Here is a 24,871-nt window from a genome sequence, read left to right as displayed (position 1 = left end):
CAGACCCACAGTAGTGTGGTTGACTCTCAACTGCCCTCTGGGAAATTAGCAACAGGCAGTAAGTGCTGGTCTACAGAAGCCCTCATCCCATGAACAAATTAGAAAACAAAAATTCTCATCTAAAGTTACGAGTAAATTTCAAAAGCTGCTTCTATATATTTTAAAGAAATGCAACTTGGCCCATTTGATCGCTGAAAACCTACACAGTGTTCATGCTTACATTTTTTTTCCAATTGCCTAACTGGGAAGAACCACTGGCCATGCTATAAGCCACACCAGAATAGAGCTAAGCCTGATATGAAAAGGACTTTTTCTTCCCAGAGAACAGTAGACCTGTGAAATCAATCATTTGATGAGTACCAGTTGGTTATACTCTTTCAAAAGACAGCCTCGCTAATTTCTTAAATGGTTCAATACCATGTCTTGAAGAGGTAAGTCCTAATGTATGTCATCCCCAAAGTAGACTGGTTTGCCATGAAAGCAATCAGTAAGGAACTTTCAAATGTTTTCTTGAGTTAACCATTGGTTTTTAACTGGTTTTTGCCTCTCCAAGGCAATTGCAATAATGGGGATAAGTTGAAAGTGCCTTTACTGTACAGTATACGACATTATAACCATATGGGAAAGCCCCATAGGTTAATATTTTTTGCATGGTCACATGTCAATACATGACTGTTCCTCGATGCAGTGGGCCCAGAGTGGAGACTCCTGGCCTTGGCGTGGCAGCAGCATGTTATGCCCAGAGCGGGGACTCCTCGCATCATCGAGGCAGCAGCGGAGCCAGGAGCGGGGATTTCTGGTTATCAGTGAGGCCGCAGGGCTGGGGGTACCTGGTTGCAGGGTGAGAGTGGGTAATGCAACGTTAGCAAGGTGGGCCCAGCAGTGAAGAAGGATGGTCTAAAGTGTGGCGACTCCTACATTGGTGGGACTGGTACAGGCAGCAGTGGAGGTCTCTTTCAGTTACTGGAGGCAAGGTGCTGGTTTGGACTGGGTTAGAAAGACTGTTATTCTGAACTTTTTATTTCTTTATTTTTCTAAGTTTCTTTCTAAGAATTTGTTCTTAAGAATTGTACCTAGGTACCTTTATACTTAAAATGGTGCAGTAATGTGATGACTGATAAACTTTTCACACTACTCATTTGAGTACATGTGACAATAAAGCTAATTCAATTCAAAGCTCTGATGAAGGGCTTTTGCCCGAAACGTCGATTTTCCTACTCCTCAGATGCTGCCTGACCTGCTATGCTTTTCCAGCACCACTCTAATCTAGACTAAAATACAATAGAATGATCAAAAGTGAACTTGAAAATTGCTTAGAGAAGATTTGAAGCAGTGCAGAATTGCATTTGTATTGGCCCCCAGAAAAACAGAAAAAAAGCCACTGGGGCAACTGTTAGTATTTGATTTGTGATCTGGACAATTGGTGATTCAGGACGACAGTGAGTCAGTTCTGAACTGAGCTGTAGAAGCTGCATGGCTACGGAGTCAACCTCAGGTGCCATTACTGCTCAAAGAGCCAAAAAAGCAGTGAAATCTTTTAAAATGCTATTGGTTATATTAGCAACATCACACAATTGATGGTGCATGGCTCTATATGGCTCCATATCACTGAGATTCTCTATATAAAGAAAGACAGCTTGATCTCATTCTCACATGCCAGACTGGAACTGGCAGAGCGAACAGAAGAGAAAAAGGCTTCCTCATGATGCCATTTACTTAATGCACACAGGTCTCAACATCTCTACACCCTCAGAAAGCTAAAGAAATTCAGCAAGTCCATAATGACTCTTACCAATTTTTTCTAGATGCACCAGAGAAAGCATCCCAGCTTGGTATAGCAAATGTTCTGCCCAAGATATTACAGAGAGTTGTGAATGCAGTCCAGGCCATCACGAAACCCAGCCTTCCATCCATTGACTCCGATTACACTCCCACTGCCTCAGCAAAGCTGTCGACATAATCCAAGACCCCTCCCACCCTCGTTACATTCTCTTCCACCATATTTCATTGTCAGAAGATACAAAAGTTGAAAACACGTACCAGTAGATTCAAGAACAGCTTCTTCCCTACTGTTATCAGACTTTTGAATGGATCTCTGCGTTAGAGTTGATCTTTCTTTGCACCTTCTCTGTACCTGTAACACTATATTCTTCATTCTGTTCTATTACCCTGATGTACTTATGTAAGGTATGATTTTTTATTCATTCACGGGATGTGGGCATTGCTAGCTGGCCAGTATTGATTGTCCCTCTCTAGTAGCCCTTGAGAAGGAGCTGGTGAGCTGCCTTCTTGAATCGCTGCAGTCCACCTGTGATTTGCCTGTATAGAATGCAAAACAATACTTTTCACTGTAACTTGGTGCATAAATAATAAATCAAATCAATTCTGACAAGTCTCTGAACGTTGCATTACCCACCGTGCCGCCCAAATTGTTTGACATTCCTTTTCTGTCAAGTTGGTGGAGGTATTTAATTTAAACAGGTAAATCTTAACAATCAAAAAACTTCAGCCCAGTACATAATCCGCATCACTTCATTACTGAGAAACATCCAAGCTATTAATGACTTGAATAGTTTCGCCTGTTTAACTGAGTAGGAGGGATAAGTAGCAGCATCGCCTATTTGTTTTCTTTTTCTGAGAGTTGACTTGCTTTTCACTAAATATGCAACAGAGGGTGCTGTGCACTAATAAGTAATAAACCTCATGCATATACACAGCAGACTTACAAGATCAAAACTCATTTCACAACTTAATTCCACTAAACAGAAAATCCCCTAACTCCAATACAATTGCAGACAACTCAACTGTTAACCTAGAGTTGATCTGCATTGAACAGGACAGTTCCAGTTTTTAGCCTCAGTCTATGCTGATTCCACTGATATCACAAAGTTATAACAGTAAAGAAATAAAGAAGCACTGTGGCTTGGTCCCATTCTCCAGCCCTTTCCTCACATTGTTGCACATTATTTCTATTTAAGTAATCATCCTGACTGCCTCTAATGATTCTACTTCACCACACTTCCAGGCAATGCTTTCCGATGTTGTGTAGCCTAAAGTTTTTATCCTAACGTCACAATAGCTATGTTTACAAATCACTTTAAATCTCATCTTATTCTTGATCCTTTTACAAGGGGGAACAGTTTCCCCCCATCTGCTCTATCCAGACCTCTCATAATTTTGAAAGTTTTTTAGTCTCTTCCGATACTTCAGAAACCCAACTGCCATTTGAAAAACTCTAAGTCTCTTCTCTCTAAGAGAACAGCCCCAACCTTTCCAATCTGTTGTTGGAACTGACCTTTCTTATCTCTTGAACCACTTTGTAAATCTCTTCTGCACTGTCTCCAATGGACCTACAACCTTCAGATAGTGTGGTGCCCAGAACTGTACATATTACACCCCAGACAATGCCTAACAAGTGTTTTGTGTATGTTTAACATAAGTGCCATACTCATGAACTCCAAGCCCCATTAATAAAACCCAGGAGACTGAATGTTTTATTAAGTGCTTGCTCAATGTATCCTACCATTTTCAGTGATCAATGCACTTATACACCCAATCCTTTGCACTTGTACCCTTTTAAGTATTGTATCCCCTCTTTTATATTTTCTGTCCATATTTTCAAAAAAAATTGCAACATCTCACATTTCTTCACATTGAACTACATCTACCAGATATTTACCCACTCCCCCATTTTTTCTATAGCGTTTTGGAGTTCTGCACTGTCCTCCTCAGTTTACAATGCTTCCAAGTTTTGTACCATTCACAAACTCTGACATTGGTCCCCTGCACACCATGATTCAAATCGTTAATATATATCAGGAAAAGCAAGAGTCCGAATTCTGACTCTCTGGGAACTGCACAATAAATCATCCTTATGCCCAAAAGATACCCATTGATCATGAGTCTGTGTTTCTATTACTCAAGTCAATGCTGTATCTATATTGCCTCTTTTATTCCATAAGCTATGAAATTTCTGACATGTCTGTTGTGGCATTGTATTTAATGCCTTTTAAAAGTCCATGTACACGCATCGACAGCATTAACCTCAACAAATCTTTCTGCTACCTCCTCGAAAAATTCCAGCAGGTTAATCAAACATGATTTCCCCTATTGAATTCCATGCTGACTCTTACTGAACAATGCACCTTTTTCCATGTGATTACTAATTCTATACTGACTTTTTCTCTGAAGCTTCCCAATTATTGGAGTTGAACTGGCCTGTAATTGCTTGGATTATCCTTACAAATTGTTTTAAACAAGGGCCTAATATTTACAATTCTCCATTCCTCTGGCACTGCCCCTAAGTCTAGAGAAGACATAAAGGTGATGGCCAATGCCAGTGATTTTGCTAAACTCAGCCACAATCTTGGTATGACCAATTGAATTTATAACTCCCCGGTTAGAGAATGAGCAGAGCTGTGTGGGTCAGAATGAAATTAACTTCTGGACCTGATCAAATTAATCTTCTTAGGAAATTAGTTTCAGGTCAGATCAAGCTGTGATGCGCTCATAATTCAATAATTTACAGGCTCTCACCATCTAAACATGTAACTAAAGAACAGACATTAAAGTAAGTTACCACACTAAACAAGGTAGCTGCAGAACTCTACACTAACCTCAGACCACACCTTCAAGAGTGAAGGAGGAAGTTAAAGGGACAAAATTATAACAGCTTTCTGAAAAAAAGGTACCTAAACATGCTACATTAGCACAACAACTTTGCTTAACAAAATGAGAAAGTCAAGGTTACAGAATTGTCATTATCCCAGAATTGATTACTAAATAGGTTTGAAATAAATAAACAATTAGAGACTGAGACTTCATATATGAAAGATTATTCCCTGGAGTTTAAATTCTACTAGCTGATAATGAGCACAAACTACAGTATTTAACTTAATGATTCCATTAATTAATTTCCTTTGATGATTTTTGATATTCAACCAAAATAAGTAAGTTAGCTTTTCATTTGATCTTTCAAAAGTGTCTCAAAAGCTAAATCTTAGAGATTTCACAATTACTTTGGAGAATTTGTTTGTGAATGTTTACTAATTCCTATGGAAATGTTTTCCACAGCTGATTCAATGTTTACACATTTATGTCAAGCTGTTTTATGCTTTCAGTTCTTTTACCACTGAGAAAAGAAGTGAGACAAATGCATTAACTACCATTGCAATTGTATTCCTCACCGTAAATTTGGAGCCTTCTTTCATTCCCTCAGAGAGACATATGCCCTACCACACCATTTCCTAAATGTCCGATCAAAATAAACACATTTTCTGCATATTATTTATTTACTAATATTAGTATTTCGCCATTTATTGTGATAGAAAGAAATATTGTTGATTAAGTATTTTAAAATATTATCATAGTTACTAAAGCAGAAGCAAGGCAATGGCTAAAAATTGACTGAATAAATGTTTAACAAAGCTACTTTCAACACTTTTGAGCCACTGAAGTATCACATTCAAAATTCTTTACCTTTTTAAAAGTTAAAAAACAGGGGCCAAATTCCTTCAGACAGACATATTTCCTGTGTTTGAGTAGAGTGTTTCCATTGCTGTTTGCAATGTGCTATAAGTGACCCTGAGGAACAAAACATAAAACAGAAAGGTACTTTTTTGTTCAAAGATAAATTGCTTAAAATGTTAGAAAACACTCAATTCTGACAGAACATAACACTGGGGACATTACCCCAGACCAATTTTTTTACAAGAATTCCCAGTTCTGAAGTCACAAAGGTAATACACTGGCTATCAATCCCAGAGGCAGAAGTCTCAGAAATGAAAACTGGGACATCTGTTTCCATCTTTATAATTGCAGAATAACTTTGACATTGAAATGTTATTGGGAGTCAGGCTTCTTGATGAAAGCAATGCTGCACTGGGTATGTTTTAATTAGAAGAGGAATGTAGGAGGGAAGGCACTTGATCATTTGCCCAGGATAAACAGTATATTTTTATATATGCTCAATATAAATATTGGCATGATCACCAAGCTGATCCTTCATCATTAAAACACTGATGTCACATAATTGTTAACAATGGATGAGAAAGCCTACTCTACCCAACCTAGTTCATCCATCCTGATAAATTTGCAGTATTAGATCAAGCCATCCAACTATCTTTTAAATGGTTTAATAATATTATGTGCAGTATCCTACCTGAAACTCTATTCTACTCTATTCCATGTACTGATCAATTTTTGTATAAGGGCAAACTTCCTGATATCAATCCTTGATTTGTGTCCTCATCCAGCTGTAGTGGATTTAGATAGATGCAGTTTTCTGGATTTAACCTTTCAATACTATTTTATATACTTCTCATTTTCCCATATTTTCAAAGCCAAGAATTGCAAGTTCCTCCAAACTCTCCTCAGAAATAGTCCTCTTATTTCAGGGGTTAACCTTTTGATGCTCCACTACACTACCTCAAGTCTTCTGTATCTCCCTTATATATTGGGAATCAAAAGTGATAAAAGTTTGTATTGTGCGGCCTGACTAAAAATAATGCACATTTTCAACATGAAGGGACTGTTCGACTCAGTGATGAGAGCAGGTGGGGGGTGGCAGGATTGTGATGGGATGCTCTTGAGCCATGGCCTGAAGATATCCAATGTGGTCCTTATTGTGTTAGAGTTGGTGATGCAGCATTGACACAGTGCAGAGATGAGCCAATTGGACTCAATGACCATCGAATGATCCTAACTAACAGGGTTCAGGATAGTTCCTCTGGACTGGAGAAGAACTTGTAATGAAAGGAATAGGATCCAGTTGTCATGGTCCATGTAAGCACTGATGATTTCTGGATTATTTCCTGAGTCACGTGAAGTTGGCATAATATAAACAAGGCTGGAGAAATGAATGTATGGCTGAAAGACTGATGTAGGAGAAGTGAATTCTGGTTCATGGGGCGCTGGCACCAACACTTAGGTAAGTGGGATCTGTATTGGTGGGACTGCCTATACATGAACCATACTAGAACTAAAGTTCACACAAATCACACAACTGGGGGTGGGGGCGGCATAGAGTCTGTTTTAAACTAAATTGTGTGGGTGAGGGTTCCAATTTGTGAAGTTGTGATGAATCAAAGAGTGGGAAAATGCACCAGAGGAAGGAATTGATGTGAGGAATGATTAGTAAGCAATGAACGGAGGGACAGAGAACAGAGACTGAAGAAAAAAATCAGCAGGTCCGAGTAGGGATTATAAAAATAAAAAAAGGATAAAACTTAAGGCATTGTATTAAATGCAAAACAAAACAAAATGAAACAGATTAACAAGTAATAAAATTGAATAATAAAACAAAGTAGGATCCAGTATCTGTAACTGTGACATGGCTGCAGGATGATCTCAACTGGGACACAAAGATTGAAGTGTATGTGACATGTAGGAAGAGCAGCAAGCAAGGAAGGGGTGAATGCCCTGTTAATTCTTAAGGTGTTTGACAAGGTCAATGCTGAGAGGATATTTTCATCATGGGACCAGAGGGCACAGTCTCAGATTAAAGCAGCACCAATTAAAAATAAAGATGAGGAGGAATATCTTCTCTCTGAGAGTTGTGAGCCTTTGGAACTCCATGCTACAGAGAGCTGTGGAGGCAGAATACGTGAGTATATTTCAGGCTGATATAGACAGATTCTTGATCAGATGGGGAATGAAGGGTTTTGGGAAGAACTCAGGAAAGTGGAAGCGGGAGTGTCGTACCAGCCATGACCTTATTGAGAAGGCTTGAGAGGCTGAACAGCCTTCTCCTGTTCCAATTCTCATGGTCTCATTAAAAATGATATTAGCACAATAGATGGGGGAATAACCTTAATACAGGGAACTATGTTATAGAACAATCTGGGTAAGATGAGGAATGATAAAGGCAAGCGATCATTTGTGGGAGTTGTGTACAGGCACCCTCTAACAGTGAACACATAGTAGGACCAGATATCAAGGAAGAAATTATGGGAGCTTGTCAAAATCAGCAATCAATATGACAGATTGTAACTTAAACTGGAGAAATCAGATGGGAACAAATTTTCTACAGGAGGAATTCATTAAATGCTTTTGGGACTATTTCTTACATTAGATTAGATTAGATTAGATTAGATTAGATTAGATTACAGTGTGGAAACAGGCCTTTCGGCCCAACAAGTCCACACCGACCCGCCGAAGCGTAACCCACCCATACCCCTACATTTACCCCTTACCCAACACTACGGGCAATTTAGCATGGCCAATTCACCTGACCTGCACATCTTTGGATTGTGGGAGGAAACCGGAGCACCCGGAGGAAACCCACGCAGACACGGGGAGAACGTGCAAACTCCACACAGTCAGTCGCCTGAGGCGGGAATTGAACCCGGGTCTCTGGCGCTGTGAGGCAGCAGTGCTAACCACTGTGCCACCATGCCGCCCACACGTTACGGTAGCAAGCAGAGAGCACGCTATATTTGACTGATTTGGAGGTACCGATGTTGGACCCAGGTGTACAAAGTTAAAAATCATACAATACCAGGTTATGGACCAACAGGTTTACTTGGAAGTACTAGCCTTTGGAGTGCTGCTCCACCTGATGAAGGAGCAGTCCTCTGAAAGCTAGGGCTTCCAAATAAACCTGTTGGACTATACTTGACCTGGGTTTTGACCAACAAAGCAGTATTAATTATTGACCTTATAGCCAAGCAACCCTGAGTAGCAGCAACCATAATTGAATTAAATTTTACATTGAGTTTTAGGGAGTAAGGAGTGGGTCCAAGACTACTATTTTAAATTCAAATAAGGGTATTTATGAGAGCATGAAAGCAGAGTTAGTGTAAATGGCAATTTATGTTAAGGGATAGGTAAATCAAGCTGCAGTGGCAAACATTTTAGGTGACATTCCAGAGAGCACAACAATAGATATATTCCAACAAATAGGAAAGATTATAAGACAGGGACATGTCACCCGTGATTAACTAAATTAACTAATTTTCCAAAACTCATTGGATCCAGGGAAAGGTTCCTTTTGGTTAGAAAAGAGCTAATGTTACTCCTTTATTCAAAAAGGTAGAGAGGCAGAAAGCAGCAAAATACAGGCTAGTTAGCTTAATATCTGTCAGCAGGAAAATGTTTAAAGCTAATATTAAAGATGTTATAACAGGACACTTGGATAAGTTCAAGATAATCAAACAGAAACAACTTGAGTTTGTCAAAGGCAAATCGTGTTTAACTAATTTATTGGAGTTCTTTGAAGTAACTTGTATTGTAGATAAAGGGGAACCAGTGGATGTATTATATTTAGAATTCCAGCTGGCATTTAATAAGTTGCCACATTAAAAGTTATTGTGAAAAATAAAAACTCATGGTGTAGGAAGTACCATATTGGCATGGATAGCAGGTTAACTTGTTAATAGGAAATAGAGAGCAGGAAGAAATAGGTCTTTTACAGGCTGATGAGATCTCATGAGTGGTGTCAGTGCTCAGGCCATACAGGTCAGTGCTCAGTCCACAACTTATTACAATTTATTTAAATGACTCGCTGTAAGGACCAAAGGTGTAGTCGCTAAATTTGCTGACGACACAAAGATAGGAAAGTGAGTTATGGAGATAACACTACAAAGGGATATAGAATGGTTTAGTGAGTGAGCTATGAGAGGTCTGTGCTGCTTCATTTTGAAAGGCCCACTGAAGACCCTAGGTGTGTTAGCCATAGGAAATGCAGGGTTAGAGGGATAGGGTAGCATAATGGGTTTGGGTGAGATGCTCTTTGGAGGATTGGTGTGGACTTGTTGAGCCAAATCGCCTGTTTCCACACTATGGGGATGCTATAATAATAAAAAACAATATATGGCAGCCTGACAGGTCAGCAAAGGCTGACCAATAACTTCAAAAGGAAAACCAACAAGGCCTCCAAAATGTCCTCAGGCCAAAACTCTAGATCTATGCCATATGTAGACAAGGGAAGAACATTTTGACAGAAATTTGCTAACATACAATATTTCCTTACCTCAAATTTCAGCTGTAATCATTGAAATTAAGCTTTCATAGAGCCATTGGCCCTCTGTACATGTAACAGATTTAAGAACAGCTTCTTCCCCACCGTGATCAGACTTTTAACGGACCTCTCATATATTAGAATTGACCTTTTTTGCACCTTCTCTGCAGCTGTAACACTATATTCTGCATTCTGTTCTATTATCCTGATGTACTCAGCTATGATTTGTCTCATTAGCACACAAACAATACTCTTCACTGGTGACAATAATAGATCAAATCAAAATCAGCATTCTATTAGGGAAAATAAACAGCCTGATTGCATTCCAGGTGAGCTTCAGGAAATGGCCGGTGAGATAAGATGAGATGTGTTCTCTCAATGCTGCAGAGATCAGGCTAGGATTATTTCAACTCCTTTGCTTCATTCTCATGGTTTAATGTACAGAGTTTGTTTGGTTGATCCTCATCTACTGCAGGACACAACTGGTTTCTGCAAAATCGGGCACATCAGAGTTGCCTGACAGCATGCAACTATATGTGAGGAGAGGGATTATGTGGCAGTCTTGTGACAGAGGAAAGCGTTGCAAGAACAAGGAAGAATGTTTTAAATTTTCTTTGTGGACCCTGGACCCAGGTGGCCAGTCATCTGTCTTGCTTTGGCCTGACAGAACTGTCAATGTCTTCCCCACTCAGACTGGGTTAGAATTACAATACTGTTGATATTATCAATAATCGATCTGTAAAAAAGGGCCTGCTCAGCTTGGTTGAAATGCTGACTCTCAGGCTGTAAACCTCCTGTTTGGCATTTGTTAACTATAGAACAGCATTCCATTTATTGTGTTAATTGCTGCTCTAATCAAGTAAAACTCTTAGGTTCTCTCTCCAATGTCAGAATTATTCACAGAGGTTCACCAACCTGAAACGGTAATTCTCTTCCTTTTTCCACAGGTGCTGCCAGACTTCCTCAACATTTCCAGAATTTTCTGCTTTAATTTCAGATTTCCAGCACTGCAATAATTTATTTATGCTTTCAGTCATCTGACTTGACATGACTCAAGGGATTTCAGATGTTGCCCTTTTTTTCTGTCAAAACGCAGCATCTTACATTTGCCATGCGTTGATCTGCTGTGTTTCTCCTCAATATATCTTCAAACTACTAATTTGGTGGGTTATGGTTAGGGTTGGTTTAAGATTAAGGTTAGGGTTAGGGTTAACTTCTGCTTCAGATCTTTTTTTTAGTTCCTGCATTTAGTAATGTCTGCAAATTTGACCAGTTTTCATTTCTGCATTGAAGTAACTGAAGTAAATTAAAAGCATTGGATTTCCTTAAGTTCATTGTGATTAAAATAAATTTTCATTCTATTAGATGGACATTTTTAACTTCGTTCTAAATGAACAGTTTTTTTATTTCAAACTACTTTATTCATAGAAATAAATCTTTGGTACCTGTACAATTGGTCATGCCGTTCATATATATACATTGCATGTCTTAACATTACAGAGAACAGATTGAGTTAATCGAATTTACAGTTATCGTATTTACAATTCTGTTTATTAACCATCCAGTCTCTAAATATTTAGCTGAGGCTTCAGCGGAACCCAACTACTGAGTGGACCCCCTGTTATACGATAGCAAAGGAACCTTCTTTAACCCCCAGTTTATAGGGTTCCCATTGTCCATTTGACTGTCCTGACTCTGGGGTAACTGTCTGCATCCCCATGGTGAGCACGAACTGCTGGACCCTCGCTGGGTTGAGGTAGCTGTCCAGCTCCTCACTGGGGTCATTTACAACATTGACTAATGAAATTCCTTCTCAAATTACTTTGAAATTCAAGCATTGCATTGCACTACGAGTGGAAAGAAAGATATTCCACATTTCTGTCAGTCAACCTGGATTTTAGATTATTAATTTCAGGGTTAGATTGCTTAACTTAGCCATTTTTACAGGCGTTTAACAATACACATATACTTCCTGTCTACCAAAGCAAAGGAACCATCCTGTGCTGTTCCACTAACCCAGTTACAGAACACTAATTACCAGTATTATGAAGGAGTCACCATCCAGTAATAAATGACAGATTAGAATAAGTATCTGAATTATGTTATAATTTAAAAATAAGTATTAAATAATCAGTACCTAATAAAGCTGTACTTGTATTGAGGTCTATATATTGCATTTATCATCTATGTTTTGAAAAGTATTGTTAGAAAAGATTGTGGGAAGGTGCAATACACCTCCAGAGTCTTAGGAATTGTAGATGCCTAGAATCTGAAAGCAGGCCATTCAACCCATGCCAATCCTGTGACGAGCAGCCCACCCAGACCTACCCAATCCCTATAACCCTGCATTTCCCAGAGCGCAACCTGCACATCTTTGGACTGTGGGAGGAAATCAAGGCACCAACAGGGAGAATGTGTATATACCACACAGACAGTTAGCCCAAGGGTGGAATCAAATCCAGGTCCCTGGAGCTTGGAGGTAGCAATGCTCATCACTGAGCCACCATGCTTTATTGTTTAGTACTGCCCTTTGATCTTGAATTGTCAACATTCTAAGGAATAAAGCAATGCTAAAGATGAGGTGAACACTCAAAATACTCCATAGTCTTCAGGTTTAAGGCAATGTGTGTACTTAGATAGATCCAACCATATTAACAGTTACCAGATTTTTAGCAAATTAGATTTCAACAACAACTTTTAATTAAGGAGATTAAGCTCAGTTTTGAATATAATAAGAAGGCTCCCTGAAGTACTAATTTATCCAATAGACAGTCAGAGCATATTTCTGCCTCAGTCTGGGATTTAGATCATTCAAAGCTAACCTAGTTTTTGAGGTGATTCTCAGGGTAAAAACCTTCATGTGGTAACCGGGTTTCCATCAGCATAAAAACTCGTGGCGTTTCAAGGAAGCAAAGATTTTCTGACCAGTTTCTGCATTTGCAGTTTAAAGTCTTGTATTTCTGATAACTGTAATATTTCGTATCTTGTGTTTATCATGTAACTAGTCCTTAATTGGTAATCGGATATGTTGTTTTGGATATAGGCTTGCTCACTGAGCTCGAAGGTTCATTTCCAGACGTTTCGTCACCCCACTAGTTAACATCGTCAGTGGGCCTCCAGGTGAAGCACTGCTGTTGATTCCTGCTTTCTATTTATATGTTTGGGTTTCTTTGGGTTGGTGATGTCATTTTCTGTTCTTTTTCTCAAGGGGTGGTAGATGGGATCTAACTCGATGTGTTTGTTGATAGAGTTCTGGTTAGGATGCCATACTTCAAGGAATTCTCATGCATGTCTCTGTTTGGCTTGTCCTAGGATGGATGTGTTGGCCCAGTCAAAGTGGTGTCCTTCCTTATCTGTATGTAAGGATACTAGTGAGAGAAGGTCATGTCGTTTTGTGGCTAGTTGGTGTTCATGTATCCTGGTGGCTAGTTTTGTGCCTGTTTGTCCCAATGTAGTGTTTGTTGCAGTCCTTACATGGTATATTGTTTTGTTTGACAGCACTTAATAAAATTCAGTATCATTCATTAACAGAGTGTCCCAGTCTTACCTGATTATATCTCTCAAATTTGAAGCATCTAGGTTAATTTGAGACTTTTAATTGGTCTGAATTATCCAACATACTTTCCAAACTCATGTTTGAATTGTCAGTACTTAGGAAATTTAATATATTAACAAACAGAAAATGTGAACAGCACTTTAATTTATGATCTTAAATTGACAAATTAGCTGGTAGCATCTCTTCAAACCCTTTAACTGATCGGAATGTATTTTATAAGGCATACAGAATCATAGGTTTAAAGGGCTCTTGAAGCACAGAAAGCAATGTCCCTACCTCTGAACTAGGAAGTCCTGGTTCAAGTCCCACCTGTTCTGGAGTTGTGTAAAACATCACTGAACAAGTAGATTAGAAAATACCAAGAGCACCCTAGGCTTTATCAGTACAAGTGAACCTGTATAAAACATTAGTTCAGCCTCAACTGAAGTACTGTGTCCAGTTCTGCACACCATTCACTTTAAGAAAGATGTGAAAGTATTAGGAAAGGGTGTAGAATATTTCCAGGATGAGGAATTTCAGTCACGTGAAAACATTGGAGAAGCTATGACTCTTCTACTTGGGGTGAGAGGAAACTTGAAATAAGTATTCCAAATTGCCAGTGGTTTGGACAGAGTAGATATGGAGAAACTATTCCCACTGATGAAAGGATCAAGAACCAGAGGTCGCAGATTTAAGGTAACTGGCAAAAACATAATCCTTTTTTCCTGCAGCAATTGATTCGAACCTGGAATGCCCTGTGTGGCAGAGGTACAGCGAATTGAGGCTTTAAAAAGGAAATTATCACATTATCTGAAAATGAAAAACAATACAGGGCTAAGGAATAAAGACAAGCAAATGGCAGTAGGTGATTTGCTCCCTCAGGAGGTGTTTGCACATAGTTCGTGGGCCAAATCCTATTCTGGTCACCAGTTGCAATGTTGTTGCTTCCTTTGGAATTAACAGTTATATACCAGGTAGGCAAATGTAAATCTGAACAAGAATACTTCATTGTTGATGCTCACACCTCCAAAGCTGGCTTGCGTCTGGACCCACGCTTCAGAGCATAACCAGCATTGGTTTAAAGTATGGCACCTCAACAGAGAGGAGTTGCAGAACAGGTCTGAAATAAAGAAGGGTTTGGGAAAATGTTAAGAGTCTATAAGAAAGGATGAGTGAGTAGATAATTTAGAAATAACATAAGCAAGCAGAGTCAGCATGGTTGCATGAAGAGGATATAACCATAGAGTTATTTGATGAGATAACAAGCAGGATATGTATAAGGGAACCAGTAGATGTAATAAATTTAGATTTTCAAATGCGTTCAATAAGGTATTGCACAAAAGGCCACCTCCCTCCTCAAATGATAGAGTCCATGCTGTTGGGGGTAGTATATCAGCATGTTTGGCGGACTGGCTAATGAATAGAAGACACAGATTTAAGATAAAGATGGCATTTTTAAAGTGTCAACCAGATCTAGTGAAGTGCCACAGGAATCAGTGCTAGGGCTGTAACTATTTACAATATATATTGATGATTTGGATGAGGGAAGCTAATGTACTGTCACCAAGTATATGAATAATAAAAAAACAGGTGGGAAGCCAAGCAATGAGGATGACACAGAGTCTGCAGAGGAAAGTACGCAGGTTAAATGAGTATTCAAAAACTTGGCAGATGGAAGATAATGAGGGAAGATGTGAGGCAAGCACTTTAGCAGGATGAATATAACAGCAGAATATTGTTTCAATGGAGAAAGACTTTAGAAAACTGCATTTGAGGGTTCTCTTACATGAATCACATCCATCTAGCATCCAGGTCTGTGTGCAAACAGACTGTTGGCATTAATTTCAGAAAACATTATAAAAATTGGGATGTTTTGCCTAATCTACACAAAGCACTAGTCAGACCACAGATGGGATACAGTAAACAGTTTCAGTGCCTATATCCAAGCAAAGATATATTGTCATTGGAGACAATTCAGGGAACTTTCACTAAAATGATTCGGGTATGGAGAGATTACCTTTATGGGGAGGGGTTGAGTGGGTTGGGTTTCTATTTACTGGAGTTTAAAAGAATGAGAGGTGACCTTATTGACAATATAAGATTCTTCAGCGGCTTGACAAAGTAAGTGCTGAGAGGTTTTTACCTTGTGGGAGAGTCTTGGAGCAGAGGGCATAATGTCAGAGTAAGGCATTGCCGATTTAAAACAAAGAGAAGGAAGATTTTCTTCCTCTCCCAGATTTTAGTGAATCTGTGGAACTCTTTACTACAGAAGGCTGTCAAGGTTGAGTCATTAAGTATTTTCAAGGCTGAGAGAGACAATTTTAATCAGGAAGAGAATCAAATGTAATGTAGATAAAGCAGGAAAATGGATTTGAGGATTACCAGATCAGCAACAATCTAATTGAATGCTGAAGCAGGCTCCTTAGGTTGGATAGCCTGTTTCTGCACCTGCATCATAGTTGGAAGATGATGTAAGGCTGGAGGAAGATGCAGAAATAGGAAAATTGAGATAATCATGGAATCTATATATGTGGGCAAAATGTTTTAAACTATACAAGGCACTAAGCAGGCCAGTCCATGGAATCTAATTATGTGGGCAAAATGTTTTAAACTATACAAGGCAGGCCAGACATGAACAAGAAAGACAACGTAAGTCATTGAGGGCAGACATATTAGGCAGAATCTTTCTAGGCCCTGAACAATGACAGAATATTTGAGAAAATTGGGTCAGATGTTGAGAAAGGCCCTTCTCAGTGTCAAGACAATTAAGGAGAAAGTGAGGCATGCAAACGCTGGAGATCGAAAAGTGTGGTGCTGGAAAAACACAGCAGACCAGGCAGCATCCGAGGAGCAAGAGAGTTAACATTTCGGGCATAAGCTCTTCATCAGGAATTTTTTTGGGGGGGTGCCACCAAGAGATAAATAGGAAGGTGAGGGTGGAGGAGCTAGGAGGGCTATATGTTGGTGGTGGAAATGGTGGAGGATAATTTGCTGTATCCTGAGATTAGTGGGGTGGAAGGTGAGGACCAAGGGGGTTCTAGGAGAAAGTGAGGACTGCAGATGCCGGAGACAAGAGTTGAAAAGTGTGGTGCTGGAAAAGCGCAGCAGGCCAGGCAGCATCCGAGGAGCAGGAGAATCGACGTTTTGGGCATAAGCCCTTCTTCAGGAATGAGGCTGGTGTGCCAAGCGGGCTGAGATAAAAGGTGGGGGGGTGGGGTGGTAATATTGGGGAGGGGCGCTGGGAATACGATAGATGGAAGGAGGTGAGGGTGAGGGTGATAGGCCGGAGAGGGGGTGGGGGCGGAGAGGTCGGGAAGAAGATTGCAGGTCAAGAGGGCGGTGCTGAATCCAGGGGTTGGGACTGAGATAAGGTGGGGGGAGGGGAAATGAGGAAGCTGGAGAAATCTACATTCATCTCGTGTGGTTGGAGGGTTCCTAGACGGAAGATGAGGCGTTCTTCCTCAGGCATCGTGTGGCCAGGGTCTGGCAATGGAGGAGGCCAAGGACCTGCATGTCCTTGGTGGAGTGGGAGGGGGAGTTAAAGTGTTTAGCCATGGGGCGGTTGGGTTGGTTGGTGCGGGTGTCCCAGAAGTGTTCCCTGAAACGTTCCGCAAGTAGGCGGCCTGTCTCCCCAATGTAGAGGAGGCCACATCGGGTGCAGCGGATGCAGTAAATGATGTGTGTGGAGGTGCAGGTGAATTTGCAACGGATATGGAAGGATCCATTGGGGCCTTGGAGGGAAGTGTGGGGGGAAGTGTGGGCGCAAGTTTTGCACTTCTTGCGGTTGCAGGGGAAGGTGCCGGGAGTGGAGGTTGGGTTAGTGGTGGGTGTGGACCTGACGAGGGAGTTGCGGAGGGAGTGGTCTCTCTCCGGAACGCTTCGTCAGATGGGCCCCAGCTTTGCCTGCGTCTTCGTCGGATGGGCCCCAGCTATGCCTGCCTCTTCGTCGGAGTCCAAACCAAAGGAGTAGCCATGGGCACCCGCTTGGGCCCCAGCTATGCCTGCCTCTTCGTCGGATATGTGGAACAGTCCATCTTCCGCAGTTACACTGGCACCATTCCCCACCTTTTCCTCCGCTACATCGATGATTGTATTGGCGCTACCTCGTGCTCCCACGAGGAGGTTGCATAGTTCATCCACTTTACTAACACCTTCCACCCCGACCTCAATTACTTGGATTGTCTCAGACTCCTCCCTCCCCTTCCTAGACCTCTCCATTTCTATCTCGGGCGACCAACTCAACACAGACATTTACTACAAACCGACCGACTCTCACAGCTACCTAGATTACACCTCCTCCCACCCTTCCCCCTGCAAAAACGCCATCCCATATTCCCAATTCCTTCGCCTCCGTCGCATCTGCTCCCAGGAGGACCAATTCCACTACAGAACACCCCAAATGGCCTCTTTCTTCAAAGACCGCAATTTCCCCTCCGACGTGGTCAACAATGCTCTCCACCGCATCTCCTCCACTTCCCGCTCCTCCGCCCTTGAACCCCGCCCTTCCAATTGCCATCAGGACAGAACCCCACTGGTCCTCACCTTCCACCCCACCAAACTCCGGATACATCGTATCATCCTCTGTCATTTCTGCCACCTCCAAACAGACCCCACCACCAAGGATATATTTCCCTCCCCACCCCTATCAATGTTCCGGAGAGACCACTCCCTCCGCGACTTCCTCGTCAGGTCCACACCCCCCACCAACCCAAACTCCACTCCCGGCACCTTTCCCTGCAACCGCAAGAAGTGCATAACTTAGGCCCACACCTCCCCCCTCACCTCCCTCCAAGGCCCCAATGGATCCTTCCATATCCGTCGCAAATTCACCTGCAACTCCACACACATCATTTCCTGTATCCGCTGCATCCGATGTGGCCTCCTCTACATTGGGGAGACAGGCTGCCTACTTGCGGAACATTTCAGGGAATACTTCTGGGACACCCGCACCAACCAACCCAACCGCCCCATGGCTGAACACTTTAACTCTTCCTCCCACTCCACCAAGGACATGCAGGTCCTTGGCCTCCTCCATTGCCAGACCCTGGCCACACGACGCCTGGAGGAAGAGCGCCTCATCTTCCGCCTAGGAACCCTCCAACCACACGGGATGAATGTAGATTTCTCCGGCTTCCTCATTTCCCCTCCCCCCACCTTATCTCAGTCCCAACCCCTGGATTCAGCACCGCCCTCTTGACCTGCAATCTTCTTCCCGACCTCTCCGCCCCCACCCTCTCTCTGACCTATCACCCTCACCCTCACCTCCTTCCACCTATTGTATTCCCAGCGCCCCTCCCCAATATTCCCCCCCCCCCACCTTTTATCTCAGCCCGCTTGGCACACCAGCCTCATTCCTGAAGAAGGGCTTATGCCCAAAACGTCGATTCTCCTGCTCCTCGGATGCTGCCTGGCCTGCTGCGCTTTTCCAGCACCACACTTTTCAACCGGGAGTTCCATCCTTGTTGTGGTTGGAGGGGTGGGGTTCAAGGGCAGAGGTGCATCAATGTAGCGGAGGACTGTAGCCATGGGCACCCACATGGGCCCCAGCTATGCCTGCCTCTTCAATGGATACGTGGAACAGTCCATCTTCCGCAGTTACACTGTCACCAACCCCCACTTTTCCTCCGCTACATTGATGACTGTATCAGTGCCACTTTGTGTTTCCACGAGGAAGTTGGACAGTTCATCAACTTCACTAACACTTTCCACCCTAATCTTAAGTTCACCTGGACCACCTTAGACACCTCACTCCCCTTCCTGAACCTCTCCAGTGACCGACTCAACATGGACATCTATTTCAAACCCACTGACTGCCACAGCTACCTGGGCTACACCTCCTCCTATACCCCTCTGTAAAAATGTTACCCTTACTCCCAATTCCCTTATCTCCACTAAATCTGCTCCCAGGAGGAGCAATTCCACTCCAGGACATCTCAGATGGCCTCCTATTTCAAGGACCACAACTTCTCCTAATACATGATCAACAATGCCTTCCAGTATATCTCCTCCACTTCCCACACCTCCGCCCTTGAACCCCATCCCTCCAACTGCAACAAGGATAGAACCCTCTGGTCCTCACCTTCCATCCCACTAACCTCCAGATACTGCACATTATCCTCCACCATTTCAGTCACCTATAATCAGACCCCACCACCAGAGATATATTTCCCTCCCCACCCCATCTGCATACCGCAGAGACCATTCCCTTTGTGACTGTCTCATTAGGTCCATGCCCCCCACCAACCAATCTTCCACAGCTGACACCTTCCCTTGCTGCCCACACCTCCCCTCTCACCTCTGTCCAAGGGCCCAAAGGATCTTTTCACATCCAGCAGAGACTTTCCTGCACACCCAAACACCTCATCTACTGTGTCTGTTGCTTTCGATGTGGTCTCCTCTGCATTGGAGAGACAGGACGCCAACTCACAGAATGTTTCAGGGAACATTTTTGGGACACACGCACCAAACAACCCTGCCATCGTGTGGCCAACCCCTTCAACTCCATCTCCCACTCCACCAAGGACATGCAAGTCCTGGGACTCTTGCACCGGCAGATCCAAGCTACCTGACATTTGGAGGAAGAATGCCTCATCTTCCACCTTGGGACACTTCAACCACACGGCAGCAACATTGATTTCATGAGTTTCCAAATCTCCCCTCCCCCCACCTTATCCCAGATCCAACTCTCCAACTCGGCACCGCCATCTTGACCTCTCCTACTTGTCCATCTGCCTTCCTACCTACCCGCTCCACCCTCCCTACTGACCTATCACAATCACCCCCACTTGCATTCACCTATCGTCTTCACACCCACCTCACCCCAACCTTCATACTCCTATTTACCTCTCAACCCCCTTCACACCACCCCACCCCCTACATTCCTGATGAAGGGCTTATGCCTGCAACATCGACTCTCCTGCCCCTCATTTGCTGCTTGACCTGCTGTGTTTTTCCAATGCCACACATTTCGACTAAGACAAATAAGTCATATTTTTCAGCCAACTCCAAGATGGTATTCTCACCCGTGAACAGAGAGAAGACGATTATCGCAGATTATCATCCTCATTATCATTCTCATTGGAGTGGCACAGTGACTCTGTGGTTAGCACTGCTGCCTCACAGCACCAAGTGTTCAATTCCACTCTCAAGTGACTGTCTGTATGGAGTTTATATGCTCTCCTTGCATCTGTGTGCTCCAGTTTCCTCCCTCTGTCCAAGAATATGCAGGTTATGTAGATTAGCCATGTGAATTACCATGACGTGGTGGGTCTGGCTGGGATGATCTTTGAAGGGTTAGTGTGGACTTGATGGGCGAAAGGGCTTTCTTCTGCAATGTAGGGATTCTACAATTCATTATTGCTTAACCTTGCCTCATTCTCCTATTTTCCCAATCACTGGATGGAATCTAGGTGCCGAGATTCCCAAAATTCCCAGTACAGTCAGTAAAAGGGTTGGTCCAATATCTGTTCTTAGGCTTGGGTATAGTCAGTCAGCTGATTTATTACTGTCACAGGTTTCGAGATACAGTGAAAGGTGTTGTCTTTACAGGCAGATGTTACTACACAGATAAATCAGGGTAAATGGATCACGTGCAGACAGGATCCCCTCCTCAGAGGAGGTGAGGAGTAAGTAGTCGGGCACACCACCACCTGTCTTGGCTCTCTGCCCTATTGTGGTCTGTTTTCTCCTGGAGTAGGTCAAAGGGAGGAATGGAGGGAAAAACAAGTAATTGGTTCAGCCAGTTAGTCAGCAGCTGGAAGCTTTTAAACAGACGTCAGTCAGCTTGTGGTAGCTATAACATCTTAGTAGCTGTACTCCAGGGTGATGAGAAAGCCAGGCCCAGGGATAAAAGCACAGAGAAGCCTGTGGGGGTGACAGATATTCATATTTAGGCAGAAGGTAGTAGGTTTGAGTAGGGGTTCAGCCACAGAGCAAAGAGATAATGGGCCATTAGCGGTGAGTTATAACCCTTAGAGAAAAGGGTACTAAACTTAATGGAAAAGTAAAGCTGATGTACCTACTAGTAAAACAAGGATTGCTGCAGTGATAAAGGATGCCTTGGGACACAGGTGCAACATTTAAAACAGGGCCATACTTCAACATATACTGAAGACAGGAATGGTGAAATCAAATTTAAACATTGTAAAATAACATTGGAAGATTGTGACTTTGCAAACACTTCAGATGCAAGAACAATCGGTAAATGCAATTTTAAAGCATTATTAGAATAACTTCATACACAATTAATAAAGAATGTTTTTTTTAAAAAAGCTGTGAAGACACTAGTGATCTTCACAGTAATTTAAAATAAAATTGTATTCCTGAAAGCAAGAGCAGCTTATAAAACATCAGTTTTAAAATGATACTGAAATTACATATTGCTAAAATACCCATTATAACTAAGAACACAGATATTTGGATGTCTACACGGTCTTGAAGTATTTGAGATCAAGCACTCTACCCTAACAAAAGTCACAAGTGGTTTGTACCTGGACAACACATCGGATTATAACAGCCATTTTAATTGTCTACTTGTATCAAAACACAGAAGTATAGACTAACAGTTGACCACAACAATGCTGGAAATCCCAACAGGTCAGACAGCATCTGTGGAGAGAGAACAAGCTAATGTTTTGAGTCCAGATGACTCTTCATCAGAGCAGTGACCAAACATTTATTGATATACTGCAGCATGACAAGTTCAAAATTTCTGGTAAGATTGTGCTGGGTATTTTGAGATGCAAATATTTATCTTGAAGATTTGAATGTTTGAAATATACGTAATAATTACATTGAGAGCGTGTAATTAATTTGGAGTAATTATAGAATGGCAATAATGAATACTTGCCTTACATTTAAATTTTTATTTTACATTTTGCATTTCAAGAATGCCGTATCTGCTCCCAGGAGGACTAGTTCCACCACAGAACACACCAGATGGCCTCCTTCTTTAGAGACCGCAATTTCCCTTCCCACGTGGTTAAAGGTGCCCTCCAACGCATCTCGTCCACATCCCGCACCTCCGCCCTCAGACCCCACCCCTCCAACCGTAACAAGGACAGAACGCCCCTGGTGCTCACCTGCCACCCTACAAACCTCCGCATAAACCAAATCATCCGCCGACATTTCCGCCACCTCCAAAAAGACCCCACCACCAGGGATATATTTCCCTCCCCACCCCTTTCCGCCTTCCGCAAAGACCGTTCCCTCCGTGACTACCTGGTCAGGTCCACGCCCCCCTACGACCCACCCTCACATCCTGGCACTTTCCCCTGCCACCGCAGGAACTGTAAAACCTGTGCCCACACCTCCTCCCTCACCTCTATCCAAGGCCCTAAAGGAGCCTTCCATATCCATCAAAATTTTACCTGCACATCCACTAATATCATTTATTGTATCCGTTGCTCCCGATGCGGTCTCCTCTACATTGGGGAGACTGGGCGCCTCCTAGCAGAGCGCTTTAGGGAACATCCCTGAGACACCCACACCAATCAACCAAACCGCCCCGTGGCCCAACATTTCAACTCCCCCTCCCACTCTGCCGAGGACATGGAGGTCCTGGGCCTCCTTCACCGCCGCTCCCTCACCACCAGACGCCTGGAGGAAGAACGCCTCATCTTCCGCCTCGGAACACTTCAACCCCAGGGCATCAATGTGGACTTCAACAGTTTCCTCATTTCCCCTTCCCCCACCTCATCCTAGTTTCAAACTTCCAGTCCCCTTGACTTGTCCGGACTTGTCCGACCTGCCTAGCTCCTTTTCCACCTATCCACTCCACCCTCTCATCCCTGACCTATCACCTTCATCTCCTCCCTCACTCACCCATTGTACTCTATGCTACTCTCTCCCCACCCCCACCCTCCCCTAGCTTATCTCTCCACACTTCAGGCTCTCTGCCTTTATTCCTGATGAAGGGCTTTTGCCCGGAACGTCGATTTTGCTGAAGCTCCTCGATGCTGCCTGAATTGCTGTGCTCTTCCAGCACCATTGATCCAGAATCTCTCTAGCAAGAGAACAGCCCTATGATCTGATAAGACTACAGTGACTTTACCTACCCTGAGTTATTAGTTTGGTTGCTGGAACCTTCTTCGAAAGGTGGATTACTCTTTGTGTTTTAAGAGTCAGTTTGCAGCCAATTTCAGTTTTGTAAGCTGCAGTCAAAGAACTATCTCAGAATTTTTTTTTTCAAAGCATGTAAATAGTTGTCAATGGGTACTGGGCTCCAATTTCTGTTTGTAGGTCTGGGTTTCTGGAAATCTGGAAAGCTCAATCCTTGGCAACCTGTAGATAAACAGCTTCTAAAGCATACAACATTGTGGTCAAGTTTTAAGATAGAAAGGCCAGTATTCCATTAGCCTTTTTGTATGCCTGCTCTTAACATTATATTGATCTGCATGCCTGGACCACCAAGTCTCTTTGGGCTACTGCCTTTCTAGCATTTTTTATCAGATAAGAAGTATCCTGTTCTGTTCTAGATGCAAGTGGATGACCTTGCATTTGATTATATTCCAAACTATATGCAAAAGTTCGGCCCAGTCACTTAATCTGTTCATATATCTTTGTAGCTTCCTGCTTCCATCTGCACTGTTTACGATGTCACCTATTTAATTGGCATCAACATATATTTAGATCTATGGCTTTCTATCCCAATATACCAGATCACAGAATCCCTACAGTGTGGAAGCAGGCTATTTGGCCAATCAAGTCCACACTAGTTCTCTGAAGAGCAACTCCCCAGCACCCCCCTCCCCCCCACCCCCATCCTATCCCTGTAATTCCCACGGCTGACCCACCTAACCTGCACATCTTTGGACTATGGGAGGAAACCGGATAACCAAGGGAAACTCACGCAGACGCGGGGAGAATATGGAAACTCCCACAGACAGTCACCTGAGGGTGGAATCGAACCCAGGTCCCTGGTGCTCTGAGGCAGCACTGCTGGCCACTGACCCACCACACCATCCTGATATTGATAAAAGCAGTGAATAATTGAGGCCACAACTGAGATATGTACTGAACACCAATAGTTACATTCCGCTAATTAGAATATTTTCCTATTAACCTCTCTGTCTCCTGATGATCAGTTAATTATCCAGGACAAGAATTTACCTACAACTCTATGAGATTGAAATTCAAACAGTCTTTTATGCGAGCGTTTATACGTGCCTTCAAGAAGTTCAAATAGAAAAAATCAATTAACATTTTCAATTAACTATTTTAGTTCCCACTTCACAAAATTCAATAAAGTTTGATAAGAACACCTACCCTTTACAAATAGCTCTCCTAGAACTGCTGAAAATTTTCAGTGTTCAGTCATTCTTAAATATTGGCTTTAGAATTGGCCAGTGTTATTAGCTGTCTATAATTTCAAAGTTAAA

General features: G+C 42.5%; 1 long non-coding RNA gene across 1 annotated transcript in view; it reads right to left on the bottom strand.

Annotated features, from left to right (window-relative positions):
* LOC148139924 (uncharacterized) overlaps positions 1–24,871 on the bottom strand; it is a 200,257-nt gene that overhangs the window by 64,421 nt on the left and 110,965 nt on the right. The window contains exon 2 of the long non-coding RNA XR_015753341.1: positions 5,479–5,583. This is a non-coding gene — a long non-coding RNA (uncharacterized LOC148139924). The remainder of the gene's footprint in view (positions 1–5,478; positions 5,584–24,871) is intronic.

This window comes from Chiloscyllium plagiosum, unplaced genomic scaffold, assembly GCF_037043375.1.
Source record: "Chiloscyllium plagiosum isolate Xiang-an unplaced genomic scaffold, Cpla_swu_hap1 HiC_scaffold_36, whole genome shotgun sequence".
Lineage (NCBI taxonomy): Eukaryota > Metazoa > Chordata > Chondrichthyes > Orectolobiformes > Hemiscylliidae > Chiloscyllium > Chiloscyllium plagiosum.
This window is presented reverse-complemented; position numbering and strand designations above follow the sequence as displayed.